The sequence below is a fragment of the Trachinotus anak genome, unplaced genomic scaffold, assembly GCF_046630095.1.
Source record: "Trachinotus anak isolate AG129_WGS33_773 ecotype Australia unplaced genomic scaffold, CSIRO_AGI_Tana_v1 ptg000042l, whole genome shotgun sequence".
NCBI lineage: Eukaryota > Metazoa > Chordata > Actinopteri > Carangiformes > Carangidae > Trachinotus > Trachinotus anak.
Window position 1 is genome coordinate 1,557,675 of NW_027273893.1, and position 14,817 is coordinate 1,572,491.

General features: G+C 43.1%; 1 long non-coding RNA gene across 3 annotated transcripts; it reads left to right on the forward strand.

Moving 5' to 3' along the window:
• Window positions 1-41: 41 nt before the first annotated feature.
• Window positions 42-7,660, forward strand: LOC139615082 (uncharacterized). 3 transcript variants are annotated; one of them, XR_011687217.1, is made up of 3 exons: window positions 42-4,145; window positions 5,764-6,358; window positions 7,482-7,660. It is a non-coding gene; the product is annotated as an uncharacterized lncRNA (long non-coding RNA). The 3 variants fall into 3 exon arrangements; XR_011687218.1 differs by having other exon boundaries at window positions 42-3,230; XR_011687219.1 differs by lacking the exon at window positions 42-4,145 and adding an exon at window positions 4,159-5,043.
• Window positions 7,661-14,817: the final 7,157 nt, after the last annotated feature.

Genomic DNA, 14,817 nt, shown 5'->3' on the forward strand with positions numbered 1-14,817 from the left:
TCTCACTGCCACCAAGTAAACAATTTCAGTCAGTTATGAAAACACATACAGTGTCAGAGTCAGTGAACGCATCAGAGCTATACTGTTTTAAATGGAGGGTATCCAAATAATCTATAGGGTGCCTCAATGTCAGGGCTGGAGGCTTAATACAGATTAAATCTAATCTGAGACAAAGCTGCTCTCTGAAACTCATCCAGGCTAGTTCAGGTCTTATCATGAGCCTCCACACACACTTATGTGACTGTTGCTTTAAGGATGGCTGATGGCATTGTAGCAGACAATAAGCAGCTGTTCAGCAGTGGTTCACTGGGGGAACATTCACAGAAACACACTGATGTATGACCCATCTGTTTACTCTCAGATACTGATTCAAGTCCCAGGACCTGAGGTACCAAGACCTCTCTGACACCAGTCTGATACCAGTCTGCTGTGGCCTCCCCAGTTTTATCATCTGTATCAGTCAGACAACACTTTCTGTCCACTCTCTGTCCAGATGAGTGTTTTAACTCCTTATCACAGAACATCTCTGTGCACATTAACAGACCTGAAAACACACATTACATGACCATTCACCTACACTGAGCATGTGCAAGCCAGTGTAAACAATTCAATTGGAGGGGGGGGCATTTTTAACAGGAAGAAACCTCCAACAGAACTGGGCTCAGGGTGGGCAGCTGTCTGCCTTGACCGGTTGGGTTAAGGAGGAGAAAGAGGGGGTGGAGGGAGGATAGAGGAGAAAAGAGAAAGAGAGAGACTAGGAACAGCTGTATAGGCAATGGTGTTATCAATAATAATTATAAATAACAGTGGTATAATAGTAATAATGAATGTCATAGTGGTAGATCTGGATCCTGCTGCTCCAGAAACAGAGATACCTCCATAATGAGGACAGAGAGAGGGAGAGAGAGGAGAAGCACAAACTATGGGAGAGAAAAAAAACAACAAAGTTAATGGCATCAAGAAGTTGAGAGAGAGAGAGGGAGAGAGAGCGAGAGCCCAATGCATCATGGGAATCCCCCAGCAGTCTAGCTTTATAGCAGCATAACTAAGGGATGTTTCAGGACATACCCAAGCCAGCCCTAACTATAAGCTTTATGAAAGGATTGTTTTAAGCCTGATCTTAAAGGTAGAGAGGTAAGGTAAACAGGAAGCAGCTTGTCTCCTCAAGAGTTCAAATACAGAACTGAACTGAACAACAGCTGCTGCAAAGACAACAAGGTCAGTAACACTTTAATTTATTATCCATGTTGTTTCACCACTGGTAGTCGAGGCTGACAATAGCCAATCAGGAGCCACCGTGGGTGTCTACATCATTGTTTCCAAAGGTCTCTGTTTCTGTCCATCCAGAGTACAACTCAACCCTGGAGTTTTAGACTAAAACAGGTCCAGCAGCGTTTCTGAAAGTCTCTGTTTTAGGGCCTGAAGAATGTGGAGGAGAGTGGATAGAGAAGGAAACAGAGAAGAAGAGATTAGTTTAAAACTAAAACAGTAGAAGAAAAGATTAGTTGAAAAGATAGGGGGTGTCCCTCTCTATCTTCAGGAATGTCTTGAAAACTCATCTCTTCCAAGGGAACATTCTTTCCTAAAAACCTGAACATGTCTAACTAGCACTTTTTGATGGACTTCCTTATACAATCTCCCAGCAATTATTCAATAGATGTAGTACCTAAAACAAAGGTTTTCCACTGCACTCTAGCTTTACTATTGTCCTTCACTTGTAAGTTGCTTTGAATAAGTGTCTGCCAAATGAGAAAATGTGAATGCAAATCTATAAGAGACAAGTTTAAAATTAAAATGTAGGAGTGATGAGTTTAGAACTAAAACGTAGAAGAAGAGAAGAGTTTATGAGTGTCAGTATGGATGGAGCCTGTACTGTACCATAGTGGCACTGTTTATCTACACACTTCAGCAAAACACTTCAGTGATTAGATGTTTATATTGATGGGCAGTCTTAGCATCCTGGTGCAGCAAACCAGATATTTACCCTTGCAAGGTTACCAGGGGGTAACCCTGCCCATCAAGTCTACATGTGTTTTGTGGACGTTGTCCCCTGAGAGTCTTGTAGGGGGTACTGTGGGAGTAAGGGGTCCTGGGGCCGTTGCTCTGAGCCAGTCAGTCCTTCTGTAACCTTAGTGAGAGCTGTATCTTGGCAGCGAGTCAAACACATTTCCTGTTGGTGTTGGCCTCTACCAGGGTTGTCTCTTGTCACCAATGTTCCCTCCAATTTTTCATGTGTCTGGGCATACACACAAGCTCCCTGAGCACACTGAGGATCATTGTGAGCAACATCAGATATGCATGCTGTGGCCACACAGACTTATGCGTAGCGTAAGTGAACCATATCGTATCATTGGCTGGACATCTGTCACTCACTGTGTTACACTGCAAAAAGTTACAGAAAAAAATGTTATTGCTCTAATTAATTTACAGTTTATGTTGAATTTTATTTTATGCACTGTATAGATTTTCTTGTGCGCTGAGAATGTGTGAGCAGTGCGCGATTGCGCAAGCATGCAGCTTAAAGGGAACATTGCTTGTCACCAAACCTGTCTAGACAGGACCTTGTGCAGTGCAGCCAGAGGAGAAGAGTGTCTGGTTTGTGGACCTCTCTTCTCTTCTCAGATGATGTGGTTCTGCTGGCTTCATCAGTCAGTGACCTCCAGCAGGAAGCAGCTGGATGAGAGTCAGCACCTCCAGGTCTTAGACTGTGGTTCTCTGCTGGCAAAATGGTGGACTCAGCAGTAATGAGGGGGTTGTACCAGACCCTTTTGGTGAAGAAGGACAAGACTACATATCTCAGCTGGCCAAGGAGCACCTCGGGACACCCCAGGACCGGCAGGCACATGTTGCTGGGGAGAAGGTCGTCTGGACTACCTCAGCCTGCTGCAACCACACCCACATCCACTGCAGGATGGATGGAGTTGGTACCAGATATTCTTGTACTGTGTCGAAACTGTCTCCACATGAGAACTAGAAGGTGGTTCACCATCAAAATGGACACACTGTTTTCTATAGAGGTGTAACCCATATGGTTACTAAACCAATTTATGTGATTTGAGTGTAGTACCTTAGCCCACCACATGGCGCACCAGCCTATGGTTAGTGCCATGACCACTGAACGTTATCTCAGTCTGAGCCGTGGGTGATCACAGTCTGTGCCGAGCGCCATCTTACTCAGAGCCGAGCTACGACGAGAGCACCCGCACAAGTAAACGAGCTGACGAACTGGGGTATGTAACATGATAAAAACCACATAAATTGATGATTAATCCTCGGGCAGTATCTTGATAAATCTTCTGTTTATTAAGGGAAAGTCGTGTGATTGTGTGTGAGCGAGAGAGGAGCCGGTTTCACTGTGTTAAAAGGAATCCCGGCTATGAAAACTTGTAGTTCTTAAAATATAAATGTTATCAGTTATAATAAAGTGATATAAAAAACCTTCTTGATGTCTTCGTTTTTATAAAATGTGTAAAAATAGTTTAACTCGTAGGTCACCATTGTTGTTAACGTCGCAATGCACTCTGGGTAGTGACGTCATGGTTGCACTGGCCGGCTTCGGGACCCTGTTGTGACTGTTCAGCGACATAAACATGGCATCTGTTCAGCCTTTCCAATTTGAACCTGAGCAAAACATTAATGAGGAGGACAACACTGACAATGTTTCACAAAATGAAGAGCAAGAAAGACGGGACGAGGCGAGAGTGGGACAAAATCGGTGGTGTATGCGCGGCAACTGCGTCTCCATGAAAACCGAGAGGGAGAGTGTTTGTTGTCAAGAGCTCCAATTTTTGTTAGCAGATGTTCACGGTAAGTATTGTGTGATCAAACTTATTCCAATATCAATAATTTTGGAGATTATTAGCATCCAGAGCTGTCGTGTGCTTTATAGATAATTAGGATATACAGTGAAACGCACGACTTTGATCATTTTTGCAGATATCCCGTGCATCACAGCACACAAAAACTTTGAGGCAGTTTGCCTTAACCGAGACGTCTTATGGGCTGCCCTCGTCAGCCTCCACGACCGGGAGAGTGCTGCTCTACCCAATCAGAACCAGGTCACCAATAGGTAGCCTCATTGTAATGTAAAACTGTCGGGACTCTGCCGCGGCGCTGTCCAGATCGCTGATCCTCCTGCCAGTCAGGTAAGAGCAGCTGCGGAGCTGTTGCACATCTTGCACAACTTGTTGCACATCAGCTGGCCACTGTACCGCTGCATCTGATGTATGTGAATCTGTCTGAGTGGCCGCATCGGTCATATTTGGAGAACACATTACACTTACTGAAGACTGAAGAGGTGAGGTGAGGTCAGCTTCCTCTGTGACCAGTGGCATGTCCGATGGTTCACCTGACGTTACAGAGGCGACAACTGCAGGAGCAGGTTGTCCGCTCAGGAGAGCATCCAGCGTCCCTTGTCTATGGTGCTTTTTAACGCGCATTTCACTCGCTTCCCGAGAGCGTTTAGATTCCTTATGTGGGAAAATTGTCGGAAAAGCATTTGGTTTTAGTCTTCGTTTATACCCAGCCGCTCCGGTGAGCTCTTCCAGCAGTTGCGGTCGACTAAAAGCCTCAAATGCATCAGGAGAAAAATGTCGGGAACACAGCCGCGGATCTTTGGGAAGTTGTGTCTGTCCACAGGCATCTTCCCACTCCTTTCTCCTCTTCTTGTCAGTAGGAATGCAGTGTAAACTCACATCACTCCCCTTCTTGCGTTTTGACTGGAAGTTGCATCCAAAAGCAGCACAATGTGGCATTTTACTTTACAATTACTTTGACTGTGCGCACGTAAACAAACACAGGCGTCAATAGCTATTCTACCAAGTGCAACCACTATACGTCATCGCCCCCAGAGTGCATTGCGCATGGAAAACATGGCGTCTTACGTAGGTCAAAATATGTACTAAATATTATAGATTTTTAAAGCAATGGCAATATTTTATGTGTTTCTAACAACATATTTTAGTACAAGAGAACAATTGTGGCTTATCAGGGCCTACAAGTCTTCATAGCCGGGGTTCCTTTTAAGCCTCTGTGAGAACTCCGGTAAGGAAAATGCTACATGCTACGGGGCTAGGCCTCAAGGTTAGCTGTTGACATTAGCCGGATGTGAGAAAATTCCTTTCATTGAAGTGCATTCATAAAACCAGTCGGAGTCCCCGATATGTTTTCCTAATGTTTTAAACCCACCGTGGTACCTGCCGTATCATTGTGAACTTTGAAAGCAAACTGTAAAAAGATCGCTAACGAGCTAGCGCGAGGGTAATGCTAATCGCGGCTAGCGCCGCTAAGCTAATTCAGGTATTACCTGTAATGGAAATGCTCATGGTGTAGCTGGTTAAGCTAAATTGCCACTACTGTAGCATATGAGAGAGAAAGAGATGGCATATGATGCATAATTGTGTTGATATGATGCCAGTTGTGATAGAAAAAGTGTATTTTGATTCATGTAATGAGATGTTAAAAAGATAAATACTGATGTTAAAAGATAAATATTGATTAATAGAGCTGTTTAAAAATATAAATAGAGCTTTATTGAAATAAATAAGTTCATTTATGTTAAAATATAAGTTCATGATAGGTAATTGTCATGATAAAAATACTTATCCTGTACTGTAAAAATAAGCAGACTCATTTAATGCTTTAGATGCTGTATATCCTGCATCTAGGTATAGATATGGAAGAAATAGAGTGAAAAGTGAAAGTAGAAAGATGTCATGATTTGAATAGAGAGTAATGATTATTTGTTCTACACTCTATGTGTAGACTGGTTTTTCCGTTTTGCCGGATTAGGACTTGATTCAGATTCCGAACCGAGGTGGTTCGGTGGCGAGCCAGAAAGGACAAGCAACTCAGACAGAACGGTACACGGTCTGACCAACTGTGGGATCCATTCCGAGGAACTTCAGACATCATCTTACTTCACTCGTGATACAGATAAGAACATAACACAAAAATCTATCCGGGTAGTAACCATATGAACAGAACATTGAACATTGCACACATAAAACACAGAACTGAACTCTGACCTTCTACAAAGAAGGAGGGACATTTTCTTTTGAACTTTCTCAAAGGGAAACCTACTAAAAATCAAAAAGGGACCCTGCCTGGGCTCAGTGCAGCAATGACAGACAATCCAAAACCTCAGTCCAACGTCCACCATACTGTAGCTGTTCAGTTAGATTGAGATGTGGTGACTGTGGAGGCCTTAACATACTTTTCACATAATTTTCATATTTATCAAACAGTTTCCTCTGAACGGCATTCAGACATTTGTTTTGTTATGTTTCTCTGCTTGTTTATTCAGGTTTCACTTTTAATTCACCACAGATCTTTCTGACAAAGTGGAAGATTTGAGGAGGTAGGTTTTGTGTTGTTTTTCTATTGAACAACAGCAGGACTGAACTGTCTTCATTCTGTTGCCTCATGTGTCCAGTCTTTATACAGTACGGTTTATAGGTGTATATATCCACGTATGTCTTTATGGTCATGTCTTCATGTTATTAATTCTTCTTCAGTTTAATTTATTCATTAATTTTATTTATTTTTCTGTGTTCTACGTGAAATGTCCCCATGTCTGTCCCCCAGAACAACTGAACAAATGAAATCTTCACAGCAGGGGTGAAACATAATTGTCAGTGGCCCAAATGCTAAATTTTATATTGTTGCCCAGAGGCCTTTTAATCACACACAAAAGCACACAAAGTACACACTGATTTTTCTCCTTGTCACGATCATTGTTCAAATCTCAACTACCTCTTTTTAATGGATTTTTTTCAGTCAGTGGAGGCTTGCGATTTCCAGTAGATCAGTCTATGTTTTCAACTGTGGAAAATATATGGGTGGATTAAGGACTGTGATGGGCATTAATGGCAAGAGAAAAAAATGCAATGGTATTATTTTAAGTGCACAGAGAACCTCTTCTTCTACTGCACCTGTTGTGTTGTGCAGACTTAACCCGCTCCACACCAGGTCTGTGGCATCAAACACATGCATACCTGCCATCACTGCAGCAGGAGATGTTTCATCTCTGGGGCTTTACATCTGAAAAACATCACCCAAGTATTGCACAGCAGTCACTGACATTTATGATGGTGGTGTTTTTTCACTCATAAATACCATCATCTCTTCCATCTACCTCCAATGTCACCAGACGCTGGCACAGTTGACACTGACTCAATCAAAGGACATACGTGATAGAAGTGTCGGTCATGTCAATAACAACAAGTTGTCCAACAAGTCAAACCCAGACCAACAGAGGAAGCATTAAGTTCCATCCTAGGTGACCTTTCAGGTGTTTGCCTCCTTCCTGAAGAGCAACATCAGTTCCCTGAGTGTTTAGAGCACCATCACTTTGTATTTCCATCAACTAACCATGATTCTGGAAAAACAAACATTGTATTTCACCAATCCCAACAGGGGATACCTCCACTGAATGTGAGAGACCCCCTAACATTTATCAAGAGGTTCATTCTGTCTTGCAGGATACGTTGGAGGCCCATCCACCAGAGTTTCAGCCTTTGGTCATCCACCTTTGTGTTGGTGAGGAAGAACAATGGCACCCTGAGATTCTGTGTCGACTATCACTCATTCTCAAAGATACTTTCCCACTTTCAAGAGTCAAAGAGCCCTTGACCATGTTGTTCAAGGCCACATATAATATATCCACTCTGAACTTGATCAGTAGATCCTGGCAGGTGCCGGAACATATTCACAGTGCTTCACCTTTTCCACATTTTGTTATGTTACAGCCAAATAGGGATGGGAATCGAGAACCGGTTTTGACTCAGCGCCGGTTCCAAATAATCAATTCCATCGGAATCGTATGCCGCAAACGTTATCAATTCTCTTAACGATTCTCTAATACTCTGCAACGGACAAACAGAGCAGCAACATGGAGAGGAAGAAGAGCTCGAAAGTCTGGCTGTACTTCACAAAATGCGACAAAAATGCTGCCGTATGCAATCAGTGCAAGACAGTGATATCGTGCAAAGGTGCGAATACCTCCAACATGCAGAAGCATTTGTACACGAAGCACGGTGTTAAAGAAGAGTGCCATGTGTTTGACCGTTTGCGGACGGGTGCTGCTGCTAGTGTTGCTGAGTGCCAAACAAGCTCCTCCGGTAACGTAACGTTCACATAAAATTTCCTGCATTAGCGCGCTGTTGCTTTGCAAATGCAAGCAGCATGCGCAGTTTGTAATGATCAGTTTGTGATCCAAGCTACATAAAAATAATAGGATTAAGTTGTAATTCTTTTTTTTATTATTATTATTTATTGTATCAGTCTAATTTATTTTCTTTCTACTATGTATGTTTGAATGAGAAAACATTAAAGTGTTGCTTTTTGAGCAGAAGACTGCGTAGAACTCCTTTTTTGCCACTCAATGAGCTACTCAGGAATTGTTAAGAGAATTGATAAGGAATTGTATTGATAGGCAGAATCGACAATGGCATTGATATTGATAAAAACTTATCAATTCCCACCCCTACAGCCAAAATGGATTAAATTCATTTTTTACTTCAAAATTCTATGCACACAATACCCCATAATGACAAAGTGAAAAAAGTTTGTTAGGATAGCCACCCCACTATATGCACTGCTATTTGGATGCCGTCAAAAACAAAGTTGCAGAGCCAGCCCTCAGTGACAGAATGGAGGAGGACTGACTGACTTTGAAGCAACATTTCAAGGTTTGAAAAAAGCTCTAAAACTAAATATCCTGTTCTCACCTTTGCCAAATTTTTACTGCCCTTCATTCTCTACACAAATATCAGCGAGTGGAGGTCACTGTCTGTAAAACCAGATTCACCTGATAATTCTCTGTAGATTCACCACTACCAGAGACTCCTTTCACATAGTGTTAGTTACGACCACAGGTCATTTTTTTCAACCCTCTGATATGACGTCAGGTGTACCACACCTTGGTTGTCATGGTTAGAATAATAACAACGAAGGGTCAGGGATAAAAGAAACAACATAAACTGCTATTTTCAATCAAACACCACTCTCCTGTGTCAGATTCCTGTTTATCCTTTGTTGACCCATCCATCCACCTCAACCTCCTCCTGACATGGACTTTGTCGCTCTATTGACTACATCACTCCACTTTTCCCTTTGCTCCTGTCATCATTACTAGGACCACAAACTATGGGTCATAATAACCTGCTGACAGACGACCTATGGGCTCGTTTGTTACAGTCTTAATTACTGACTGAATGTCATTTACAAGATTATTTCTTTAAATTTAACTGGATGGTTTGCCTTTAGAGTTTCAGTTACTTTGTGCATTATTTGCTCATAAAGGATACATTTTCATTTTCACCTCTGTTATCTCTGTAACTGGTATTTTATGTGATCTTGTAACCTCATACAAATAATGTTTTCTTCAAATAATTACAAATTTGGACAACTGACAGAGACTTTCTCTCCGTGGTGCCCCTGTGCAGTGCATTCATGTCATTAAATTGCTGTAGAGTGACCTTGCTCTGTCAGTGCAGACATCAGTGCATTCACTCTCCTCCCTGTGGCAAATCATACTTCCATCTTAATCACCTCTATTGAAACAGACTGGACAGAAAAGCACAAATTCTTTAGTTAAGAAAAGTAATTTCATATCAAACAGGAAGCAGGAGCTTTGTACATTTATCTCAGTATTCACTCTGACAGAAATGTAATTTGCATCTGTGCTTACATCTTCCTCTCTGTCTGTCTCGGCTGCTCTCAGTGTGACTTTTTTTTCATTTTGTATTCCAGCTGCCTCCTCAGTGGAGCCAATTTATTTGTTTCGGACAAAACAGTGTGTTGGTAGAATCTTTCTTTGAGCTGCACTTTTCTGTTGAATGTGAAAAAGTATAAAGAATGAAAGACAAATTGTTTCTGTTCAACTTGCAGAGCATCTTCAAGAATTTAGAGAGCCACTATCACCCATGGGATCACACTATTCAAGAGTCCTTTGTGATGCAGATGTGTTTCATAACAGATATTCAGCTACATACAGTTTACTGCTGGAGGAGGAGCGTCCTGTGTGTTCACCACACCTGTACCACCTACAGTGTATGCACGTCTGCGTGTCCTCTTGAGGAAACCTGGAGCCATGTTCACCCTCCCTCCTCTGCTTCTAGTTCACCTCAGTAACCTCCAGAACTGCTCCTACACCTGACACAGGACCAAGGTTCCTCACCTGTCCACCAGGTGTCACTGCTGACTTTGCTCATGTACAAACCCAGACACCTGCTCACAGGCCAGAGCAGCAGTGACACCACAAACTGACATTTTCTCGTCCAGTCGTTTGGTGATGTACTGTCCACCTGCAGGTCAGCTGACATGAACCACAGCTCCATCATAGCAGCTGCTCTTATTCTTCTGTCACTCTCATTGTGTTCATCACTGCACCACTTTGTTCAAAACACAGTTACTGAGGAGGGAAAATAAAGCTCGTTCATGATTAGTAAACAGATTCATTAGTTTAGCTCAGTTTGTGATGGGACAATAAATTCACATAGTTTGCTCTGAGCACATGTTCCCGCCTCTTGACTGTGTGTGAACCACGTTTGTGTTGAGGAGCAGTTTATTCTGGACTGTTTATCTGAAGCTTTAGCATGTGGAGTTCATTTCCTCCAAAGTCACAGCTGCTGGGACCAGAGTCACTCTGATTCTCTGGATGTTGTTTCTGACCAAGCTGCAGGGGAGTGACTGAAAAGACCCAACTGAGGTCTGTGATTTACTCTGGATTAATATCAGGACCAATGATGGGAGCAACCAGGGTCTCTGTTAATGTGGACATTTTATTTGTTTGGCCGATAAGACATCCTTGTTTAACACACCCAAAGGCCTAAAGGCCTCTCAATCAGTTAACTAGATTAGTTAGTTTACTTTTCACAGGTCTGCCTTACAAGACCATTCTCCAATAACAACGAACCCATAGGTCATCTGTCAGCAGGTTATTATGACCCATAGTTAGGTTTTGTTGCTAGGCAACATCCAGTGGTCGTATTAATTATGACAGGAGTAAAAGGAAAAGTGTGGTGACATAGTTTATAGATGACTGGTGGTTCTGGTTTGAAGGACTGGTTGTTCCGATTAGAGGACTGGTTGTTCTGGTTGGAGGAGTGGTTGTTCTGGTGGAAGACTGCAATCAGAGCTGTCATCACTACAGAGGGGTCAGACAGACGGAGCACAAGAATAAATGAAGGGCTGTATGTTTGTTCACACTGTCTCACACTTTATTCGTTAAATGAGCTCATCAGTATTCTCCACTAATCATGAAATACTTGACTCTGTCATCAAGTGAAGTTTGTAATTAGAAGAAATTTCTTTACAAAACAATATTTGTTTTTGCCATATTTCACCTTCCTATTGAAATGTATTTATTATATTCTAATTTCATTGGACACTGTTCTTTCTGACCCTTTAGGACACAGACTGTTTGTTGGGTAGATGTTGGGGGGTGGGTTCACATGTAAATTAAGTGAAGGTGGTTTTATTAATAATGTAAATGACCAGATGTATGTGGCTGTAGTTGCTCTGTGACTAGTGAACAATGGTGTTGGTTTTTTGGTTTGGTGATGACGGATAACCTGAGTGGCTCTGATGATGATCCAGTCTATACCAGTGTTATTCAGTGGAGAGGAGAGGGGGTATGTGATGTCGCCATCACTGATAGAAAAACACCATTAAAACAAGGGTTCAACAACCCTGGTTCATTTACAGTACGTACAGCACATCTGGACCACATCTGGACCACATCAGAGCAAGCACTCATCAGCAGGGTATTACCCTGGACAACAAGCCGCCCCCCCCCCCCCCCCCCCAGGATAAATCTGGTGTTATTCTACATTTCTCTTATCATCACTACTCCTGTGTGTCAGTCTCTCAGTGCCTCCTGTCTGCTTTCTGCTGAATACTGTGTTCAAGCATCTACGTCTCACAGCCTCCGACTGTAGAACAGTGTGAAAATGGAAACTGAGACCGTCTCTATGGATCACAGTCATCACATCTGTGTCACTGTTGTCCTGTCGGGTGTTTTCCTGGAGTAATATGAGATCCATGTGGTGACAGATACAGTGTGTTTGCTGGAAATTGTAATTGAAGCTGGGTGATACTGCTGTCCTGAGATCTACCGGGTGTTTGCTCTCCATCAGTGCTCTGCAGTCCCTCATGACCCTCCAACTACAACACTGCAAACGTGATTCACGTGGAGCCGCTGCAGAAGAACAGTGCAGGGAAAGGAAAGACAGCAAGCCTGGACTGTCCCTCACGTCCGCAGCTCAGTCTGCACCCAGCAGGGGCCAGTGCAGCATTTTATTTTAATATTGTCACTAAAGCTTCTCACACCTGTCACAACATCTGTCCTGTCGCTGACCCTCAAACCATGGTTGTAACTGTCTTTACGTCAGGACACCTCCACAGGTCATCACATGATGACATCATACACCTGGAGCAGAAGCAGACCATGATAGTCATTATGTCCCTCTTAGCTGTGTTAGCATTAGCTGCCTCAGCTGTTAGTTTTAGCTGTTAGCCTTTTTTGCTGTGTGTGTGTGTGTGTGTGTACTTGTACTTGCTACATAGTAAGGACCAAAAAAAGTATTTTACCAACAGAGCGAGGACATTTTGGCCGGTCCTCACTTTTTGAGACACCTTCAAATCACATTTTGAGGGTTAAGACTTGGTTTTAGAGTTATGGTTAGAATTAGTTTTAGGTTAAGGTTAGGGTCAGGGTTAGGGTTAGGCACTCAGGTGTGATGGTTAAGGTTAGGGTAAGGGGCTAGGGAATGCATTATGTCAATTAGTGTCCTCACAAAGATAGAAGTACAAGTATGTGTATGTGTGTGTGTGTGAGCATCCCCATCGTGTGGAGGATGGTAGAGAAGGTAAACAGAGCCACAGTACAAGAACAACACATGACGGTTGTATGATAAAAACAACTGAGTGCTCTAACAACAGGCTATTAGACAACAACAACAACAATAAAAACACATTGTAGTTAAATCACCTGAATGACTGAGTGCCATTCATGTTTGTTTGGTTCAGACAGGAACCAAGCCAACGAGAAGGTTCAGATAAATCCAGGTAACCTGCAACAGCACTTTAATTTCACCAGCAATGTTTGATGCTAATACAGGAAGTACCGTTGTGTTGCTGTGATGCAGGAAACAGTCAGGCCAACATCAACATCTGGTCAAATGACTGAACATGAATCCAGACATCTTCTACCTTTATTGTGAAGAAGACATCCTGCTGATGACTGTGTATGTGGTCTGTCCGCAGCAGGAAGTCTTTATAAGGCAGCTGCAGCCTGTGAGACACCTCTGAATCTCCACAGCAACAGTCCTGTTCCTAACAAACGATAGATGATGATCAGTCCCTCCATCACAATATTAACGTGTCCTGTTTGATGACCTGCTCTGAGCATGCTGTATCTGTCTGATGTGTCAGTGTCAGCAGACGTGAGGCGCTGAGCGTTATTAGTGGGGCTGAAAAAGGGGCAATGTGTTCATGTGTTCTGCAGGAGATGACACTGGTGGAACTAGAGCACTCAGGAGTAAGACCTGTGTGCTTATTGTGGTCTGGGGATTGTCAGCAGCAACAGGAATCCAGTGTGTAGCAGTTGTGTGGGGTTGGCATGTTTGGGGTGTCTGTCATTTGTTTAGTTCAACCCCATACTTACCTGAGCAGGTGGTTTGCTCCAGTTAGGTGTGAAGGAGAAGATAAAATTCCATGGTCAATAGAGAGAGAGAGAGAGACAGAGCAGGTGGCAGCTTCCTGCAGTTTTTATTTCTTTGTTGTTTTTGTTGAATGGCCCAGGATTAATTTTTATTCTGTGTTCATGTTTTTGTCGCTAAAATATAAAATGTCCCTTCTTCTTTTGAGCAGCTGTTCCAGCCTGCTGACCTGATTTAGGAACATCCTTTTAAAAGTTTCCATCACCTGTCCTTTGTATGGGGAGGCAGCACCACACAGGTCTGACCTGACTCAGTCCTTCACCCAGCTCCTGGTCCACGTCCTGATTATCTCTCACCTGTACTACTGTGTCTGGTCTTTGCTCATTCTAAAAGGTCACAGGTTTCGAAGGAATCTAAACCTTCTGCACTCTGTCTCTCAGCAGCCTGATAGAGCTGCTTGTGGCTGCAGACTCCTGTTTCCTCCTAAGGAGGCGACTCCAGATGAGCAGCTGGAGTTTCACATGTACTGAAACAGAACTGCAGGTGTGGGATTTACCGTGGTCCAGAGGTCTGTTAGTGAAAATGACCGCACACACACATTATTCAGTCTCCTCCTCCCCCTTCAGGAGAATAGGTGAGTGGGTTTAATGTGAGATCTCCTCCCTTAAAGAATCACTGCCTTTTCATGTGATTTCACTTTCGATAATAATGTGTATGATCTTCAAAGCATCAGCTCTCATCTGCAGCCCTGCAACTTCCTCTGAGGCTAATGTATTATTAACATGATAAAAGCACTGTGGCCTCTCACTGCCCACCGCTCATTAGCATTTATATAAAGGCTGGACGCCACTGCAGACAGCTTCACTCAGAGCAGCATGCTAAGAAGTGACGGGTGAGGACCCATGTTGGTGGATGGATGGAGGAGGACATGCAGGAACCCAAGTTTGTCTGAGGGGATGATGCTGTCGCTGATGTAACAGCTGAAGTGTGTAAGTGTTTGTGTGTCACAGACAAAACATATGAGACATCTGTGTAATGTATAGAAAGATCACAGGAGGAGGTATGAGTCTGGTCTGGAGCCAGAGGTAGAGAGGGAGAGGAGGTTTCACAGGTCAGTCTCCAGTGGCCTCCTGGTAACATCAGACAGCCCCAA